The sequence below is a fragment of the Choristoneura fumiferana genome, chromosome 14, assembly GCF_025370935.1.
Source record: "Choristoneura fumiferana chromosome 14, NRCan_CFum_1, whole genome shotgun sequence".
NCBI classification, from domain to species: Eukaryota; Metazoa; Arthropoda; class Insecta; order Lepidoptera; family Tortricidae; genus Choristoneura; species Choristoneura fumiferana.
Window position 1 is genome coordinate 328,477 of NC_133485.1, and position 6,727 is coordinate 335,203.

A 6,727-nucleotide genomic window follows, 5' to 3' on the forward strand; every position below is an offset into this window, starting at 1 on the left:
TAACAGTGGACGTCCTAAGGCTGATATGATGATGGTTCCCTTATGATCGTGGTTTTAACATTTGTTTGAAACTGATTAAGATAATCACTGATGTATTTAAACTGTAGATCCACAGTCGCGCGTCCGAATATGTCCCAGCCAAATGAGCGCCACTTTGGTAAATGTGGGCCTTCTTTTTCTCAGTACGTTGTTGTCAATGCAAGCGTAAACGATTCCCACGTGCGTCTTTAAAAAGTGCCAATAAATCACTCGCGAAAACGGAACAAATCTGATGGAATATCATACTTCAGCGAGTATTTGTTGTTTTTTCTAATTAAATTCTAATAATCCGAGAGAAATATTGATTTAAATTAATTTAAAGCAATTTCTAAATTGCTAGTTAAAAGATAAACGTTGCCAGAATTCCACAACATTGACAAATGCCTTGTCTTTGTCACACGCACAGGAAAGCATATCAGTAAAACGAAACAGATAAACAACAGAACATGGAACAAAAGTGTAGTGGAGTTGCCGTCACTCTATTTATTTACCGAGTCGCCTAGCAACGGGTAGCTATGTCGTTTGAATATTTACCTTGAAGTTTGCGATTTTTAATATGTTTTATAAAAGCTTCGATAATATAATGTACTGACTGTCTGACTGTGTGGTTTATTCGTTTTTGTGCAAAATTAATAAAGCAATTTATGAACCACAAACCTCAATGAAGCCAACTTTGATAAAGCGCTCGCCAAATCTACACCGTATTAATCACTATGTTTACCTATTCTTTTTTACACTAAAAAAATCATAAGTATTAACACTGTTTACAAGGTTTTATAATACAGTTTACAATTTATTCACACTAGTCGAGCTTCTTATTATTAATTACACAACATACGAAGTCCGAAGAATTTCCCGCGAATGAACTGTGCTGACAGACAGCCTGCAATTTTATTTTTGAGCTGCGCTCGGCGTGCGCTGGCAATGGTTTTAGAAGCAAACAGCCAGAACCAAGGAGGATGAGAATTCAAATTGTTTTTTATTCGAAATACTTGCACAAGTGCTTACATTTCGGCGATATTTTTAGAAGCTTTTCTGTAGCTTGCCCTGTTTGCTTATTTATTTATTTATTGTTTGTTTGGGTCAAATCTTGGAAGCTAAATTTGACCCACTTCCAGTGGTCCGATCGACTTGAAATTGCATACTTATATAAATTTGGTGACAAACAATATCTGGTAGTGACAATTAGGTGGTTCTGTCAGAATTGTCTCTGCAGGAGGGAACTCCTCAATAGTATCGACTTGAAATTTGGTACAGATATTATGTAGTTTAGACGAACAATTCAAGTACAGTCAACAAAAAGTACATTCGGCAAAAAAGCTTGTATAAAATTATTTTTTAACAAAACTTATTACAAGCTTCAAACTTATTACTTATTTCATTTCAATTTCATTTCATTTCATTTCATTTCAAGCATTATATTTATTTGCAGTGTGATGTAACTATGTTTGCGCGGGTGGAATCTTTCAACTCAAATTTGAAGTGGATATCTTCAACCGATTGAGATTCAAATTTTACACGCATGTATACTTAAATCCGATGACAATGCAATATTATTATAACATGGAGTTGATCTGATGATAAAGCTAGCGGGTGACCATAGGAACTATGTGATAAACGACACGACCACATCGAGTTTGGACTCGTTGTCTTCTTGACGAGTACTTCGGTAACCAGGGGCATAAAGTAGGTCTCTAGGTGCAGCGTTTTGGGCTGTGCGTTGATATATCAACAGTCAGTTAGTCAGTTTATTATTTTAATTTTATATATATGTATATAGACAGTGCCGGATTAGCCCATAAGCAAATTAAGCGATTGCTTAGGGCATCACGTCTTGGGGGCACCATAAACAGTACCAAAATTTTTTTGTAAGCACATTAAAGGTAAGGCTGTTTGAAAATCCGCTCGCTCGTGCCTCCCCATAATCTCTATCGTATTCATAAATATAATATTTCGTCGTAATAAATACTTATTTAAAATATCGATAAGGGGGGGGGGGGCATAGGCGTGCATTGCTTAAGGCATCAAATAGTCTTAATCCGGCTGTATTAGATTATCTCAAAAACGGTAAACATTTGGACTAAAGAAAATTAGCTTAAAAGTTACCTTTTTTTTTATTTTATTTAATTGACAAAAACTTTTTATTACGAAAGTCCTCTCCGAAAGCCCGAATGCATTCTTTGTTCTACAACCTAAATTCGTCCGTCTTAAGAAACGTCAAACTCATCCAAGCAATCTTGCAACGTCGCCTTCAATGTAGCAAGTGAAATTAATCCCTCTACCTTTTCTGATAAGGCTTACATTCATATTCGAGCATGCGTATGTGACATTGTGGAGTTAGCTGTCAAGTGTCAAGCGTTGTGGAGTTTTGCCGCTAGCGGAATTCAACTGTAATAGAGTAAAGACTAGGTTCAAATTTCGTCACGTATTCTTTCTATTTGTTTGTGTGGTGGGATCAGTGTTTCTACGCACACGTAAATATTTTATTAATTGTGGAATATGGCCGCTAGCGAAATTCAACTGTAACTTAGTAAAGACTAGGTTCAAATTTCGTCACGTATTCTTTTAATAATTTGTGTGGGTGATGATTTTATTTGTTACACAAACAAATAAATAGTTCACGAGGAACTTGTAGACAATAAAGGGGATGCTACACGGTTGCCAACAAGCCCCCGACGGCGAGGCGCGGTGCGGGGCGGGGCGGGGCGGGGCGCGGCGCAGACTGAGCGGTTGCTTGCTAGGCGGCATCTGTGGCGGCATTATCAAAAAGAAACAGAACGCCACCGCCGCGCGGCAATTCGCTTTTTAATTCCCGACAATCGCGACTCGGTATAAGTGTGAACTAAAGCATCAATATTAAGTAATAATATATATACTTACAAACTAAACAAAATTACGACTTCATCGTATTACTCCTTTTATTCATCATCATCATCGTTATTACGACTTCTCAAAAAATGTTTAGAACCCTTTCTTCTGTAACCTTCTAGTTCTAGAGTCCAATGTTATCCTGATTGGACTATAGATAGTAATGAATGCAGGTACAAAATTATACCCACATTAATTTATACATACCTTATTATAGGAACATACTTGCATATTACTTTTTTGTGACAACCCTGATACATTTCCAGTGTCTAGCCGATTGTCGGCATTTCTCGCTCAGACAAAGAACATTAACCACTGTACATTTTCTTACACTGTGGTCAAGGGCAAAGATATCGACACGGCTAAAGTTACAAAAATATGTATACACGACTTTATGCACTTAACATTAAGGCTGTGCATACATATTTTTGCAATTTTGGCCGTGTCGATATCTTTGCCCCTGACTGTACCTACCTATAGTAGGATTTTTTTGAGATGTCCCGATCTCGTTAACAGCCCAGCCCGCCTGTCGAACAAAGCCACTGTCTTCGTATTCGCAATTTCGCAAATACCTTCTTACATATACTTACTCTGTACTTGTTTATTTTGTGTTGTATGTTATTTGCGAAGTGCGAATAAACATTTATATTCTATTCTATTGTATTCTATTGTCCTCAAGCGCATAATCCTCAGTTTAAAATGCACGAAAATAGGTTATAAGATAAAATATAACGACTTTATTATTTACAGTGCCTATTAAAGAGAGTTCATCCTACTAATTATTATAAATGTGAAAGTTCGTGAGTGAGTATGTTTGTTACTTCTTCACGCTGAAACGGCCAGACGGATTTGGATGAAATTTTGCAAAAAAGTTAGTTTATAACCTGGATTAAAACAAAGGATACTTTATTATCCCGATATTCCCACGGGATAGGGATAAAATCTCTAAACAACAACCGCTGGGCTTAGAGTCATGAAATTTGGTATGTAGGTAGGTGGACATCTGGAATAACACATAGGATACTTTTTATCCCGATATCCCACGGGCTAGGGATAAAATCTCGAAATAACAAACGCTGGGTTTAGTGTCATGAAATTTGACAGGGTGTTTTAATATAACGTCAATGAAAACTACGATGTATTTTTAGGGAATTCCCACGAGAATTCAATAAAATCCCGGAATTTCAATTTAACTGCTGTATATAAAGATTTACGCGTGCGAAGCCGATAATATAGATAATATATTTCAAAACTGAACACGTCGTAGACAAGCGTCAAGCAGCTTCATGAAAAAGCTATGATTTGCGTATTTAAATGCACTTTCTGCTCTAGATAATATTTCAGTGAACTACTTATTTTATATTTCCGTTCATATTAAACTGAGGACTATGCGGTTGAGGGCACAACACAATATAATACAATTCCTTTGTTCGAAAGGTGGGCTGTTAACGAGATCGGGACATCTCAAAAAAATCCGACTTTATAGTTGAAAGTAGTTAAAAGTATTTGTTTCTCTCAACAAAATAGGAATTATGTGACTCTATGGTGTGACTAACAAGCATCGTATGTTTCTAGCCTTCTGAGCTGGCTACCCTGAGTTCGAGCGCGACGAGCATTTTTCGGCGGAAGGAGGCGGCACCGGCGGCGGCGGCGGGAGCAGCGGGGGCGGGGCGGCTTTGGGCGAGGCGTACGACGGGCTGGGCGGCGGTCGCGGCCGGACGAGTTCCCGGCGCGCGCGCTGCGGCCGCCGCCGCGCCTGGCGCCGCGTGTCACCGCGCGCCACCGGCTGCGGCCGCCGCGGCCCGCGCCCGCGCCGCTCACGCCGCCCGCCGGCTGCCGCGACATCGCCGCCATGCTGCGCGCGCCGCGCCGCCGCGACGACCTCGTGTGACGCGCGCCCCCCGCCGCCCGCCCCCCGCCGCCCGCCGCCGCTCAGCCTGCCTGATCACCGTTACATTCATCACACTCGTGTAGTTTCCCCGAAGAAAGTATTTTCCCTCTGCTACGTGTGATCACCGACTGCCAGTAGACGCGCGGGCCACGTAACTCACGCGTGACTGCACACCGCTGTCGCGGTGATGATGATAATGATTACTCTCGCTTTTTTTAAAGCGCGGACTCGAATGACTATATAGTGGTGGTATTTTTCACCGTAATTAATTATTTATATTTAATGTATTATTTGTTATTATTTAAGAGTCGCTCATCACAATAAATCGTTATACAAGAGTTTATTCTTTTATTTGTCCCGATTTGGTACAAATTTACAGTAAGCCCAAACAACTAAGTACTACAATACCTAATAGAAAGAAAGAAAGAAATAATAGTAGGTTTTTGTCGTGGCATGGCAGTATGAGTTTTAAGGACGAGCTTGCGAGTCCGCTAACTAACACGAAGCCCGCTGTACGATACAAGATACAAGCATCGCACATTCCAAGCGTCAGCACTATTCATAATTTATTCATTTCTTTATTGCAATATGCACATTAATTTTAATATGATTCAGTCTACGTTTATACGTACTCCTAGCTAGTACATTTGTACCTTGGTTATCAATAAAATCATATACAGTTATCAGTGTTTCTATCAAGTATCAATTATCAGATCAACGTTATTGTACGTATCCCGTACATCAAATGATCCTTCGAACCGGATTGTTTAGTGATTGTGTGTATTAGCGAATCGGTCTTAACGGCCTCCCACAAGCGGGTCTCACCGTAAAGATTGAGAAGGCGCATTTACACATACAGTGTTCAACATTCCATATCAAGTGAACATCAGTATAATCATCATAAGAGACGTCTAACAACGAGTACTATCAATTCAAGCCTTAGCAATATACCTTGGCAAGTTCTAAGTTTCTAAGCATCGGAAGCTGCAGCAATCAACCTAGCAATAAACCAAGGAACACAATCATACATCAAGCACAAACATCAGTGGCCACAATACCTATAAGATAATCATGCAATCAATACCTATCAGAATAGGTATTGTAGAAAATGGATCTTTTAGGATCAAACTACTAAAAGTTGTGCCATTAGTCACGCACGCAAGGCGTGGTCCGAGCCACGATCATCATCTCACTCACGATGACTTGTAGCACAAAACAGTGCTTGTATTAGCCAAAGCCGACCGGTAAGGTCTTTCATACCTTAAATGTAGATAAACACGGGGTCATACAACGCCACGGGCAAAAATACCTATGCTTCTTTTCATATCTTCTCAAGCGACATATTTAACTGCAACATTCCATCCGCGGGGGCGAAGATTGGCCTCCAGGTTCTTTGATTGAACGCACTGTTGGTATCACCTTAGATATCTTAGTATCCTTAAGCTTAAGTCTTGGTATACTCTCTCTTTGGGTGGTGCCGTGCTAACCTAATGTAATTTTTAATACAACCTGCGGAAGTATCATTATATTTGTTGCAATATTTATTTAAAGGAAATAAGTACTGTGTTGAGGAGTGTAGTAATTCCATTTGAAGTTCTGTGGTGTTTTGTTTGGCATGGTGTGACTTCTGATATGGTGCGCGTCACCTCGTTAAGTTAAGCTTAAACATGTGAACTATAGCTATCTGCAAAGAGTATATAATCAGCTATCTGTGGGATCCTGTAATTGGCTCTGTGTTGCTATTCCTTCTACATATATTGTGTTTTAGCTGTTGGTTCTTCTTAAATAAATAAATATATTTTTTACGAGTACTGATTTCGCAAACTGTAAATATTTCAGGATTTATTTCAGGGCCATCGTGTAGAACCCTTTAGGGTAGGTTAGGTTAGGTTAATTTTATAAAAATCCTGAAATATTTACAGTTTCAGA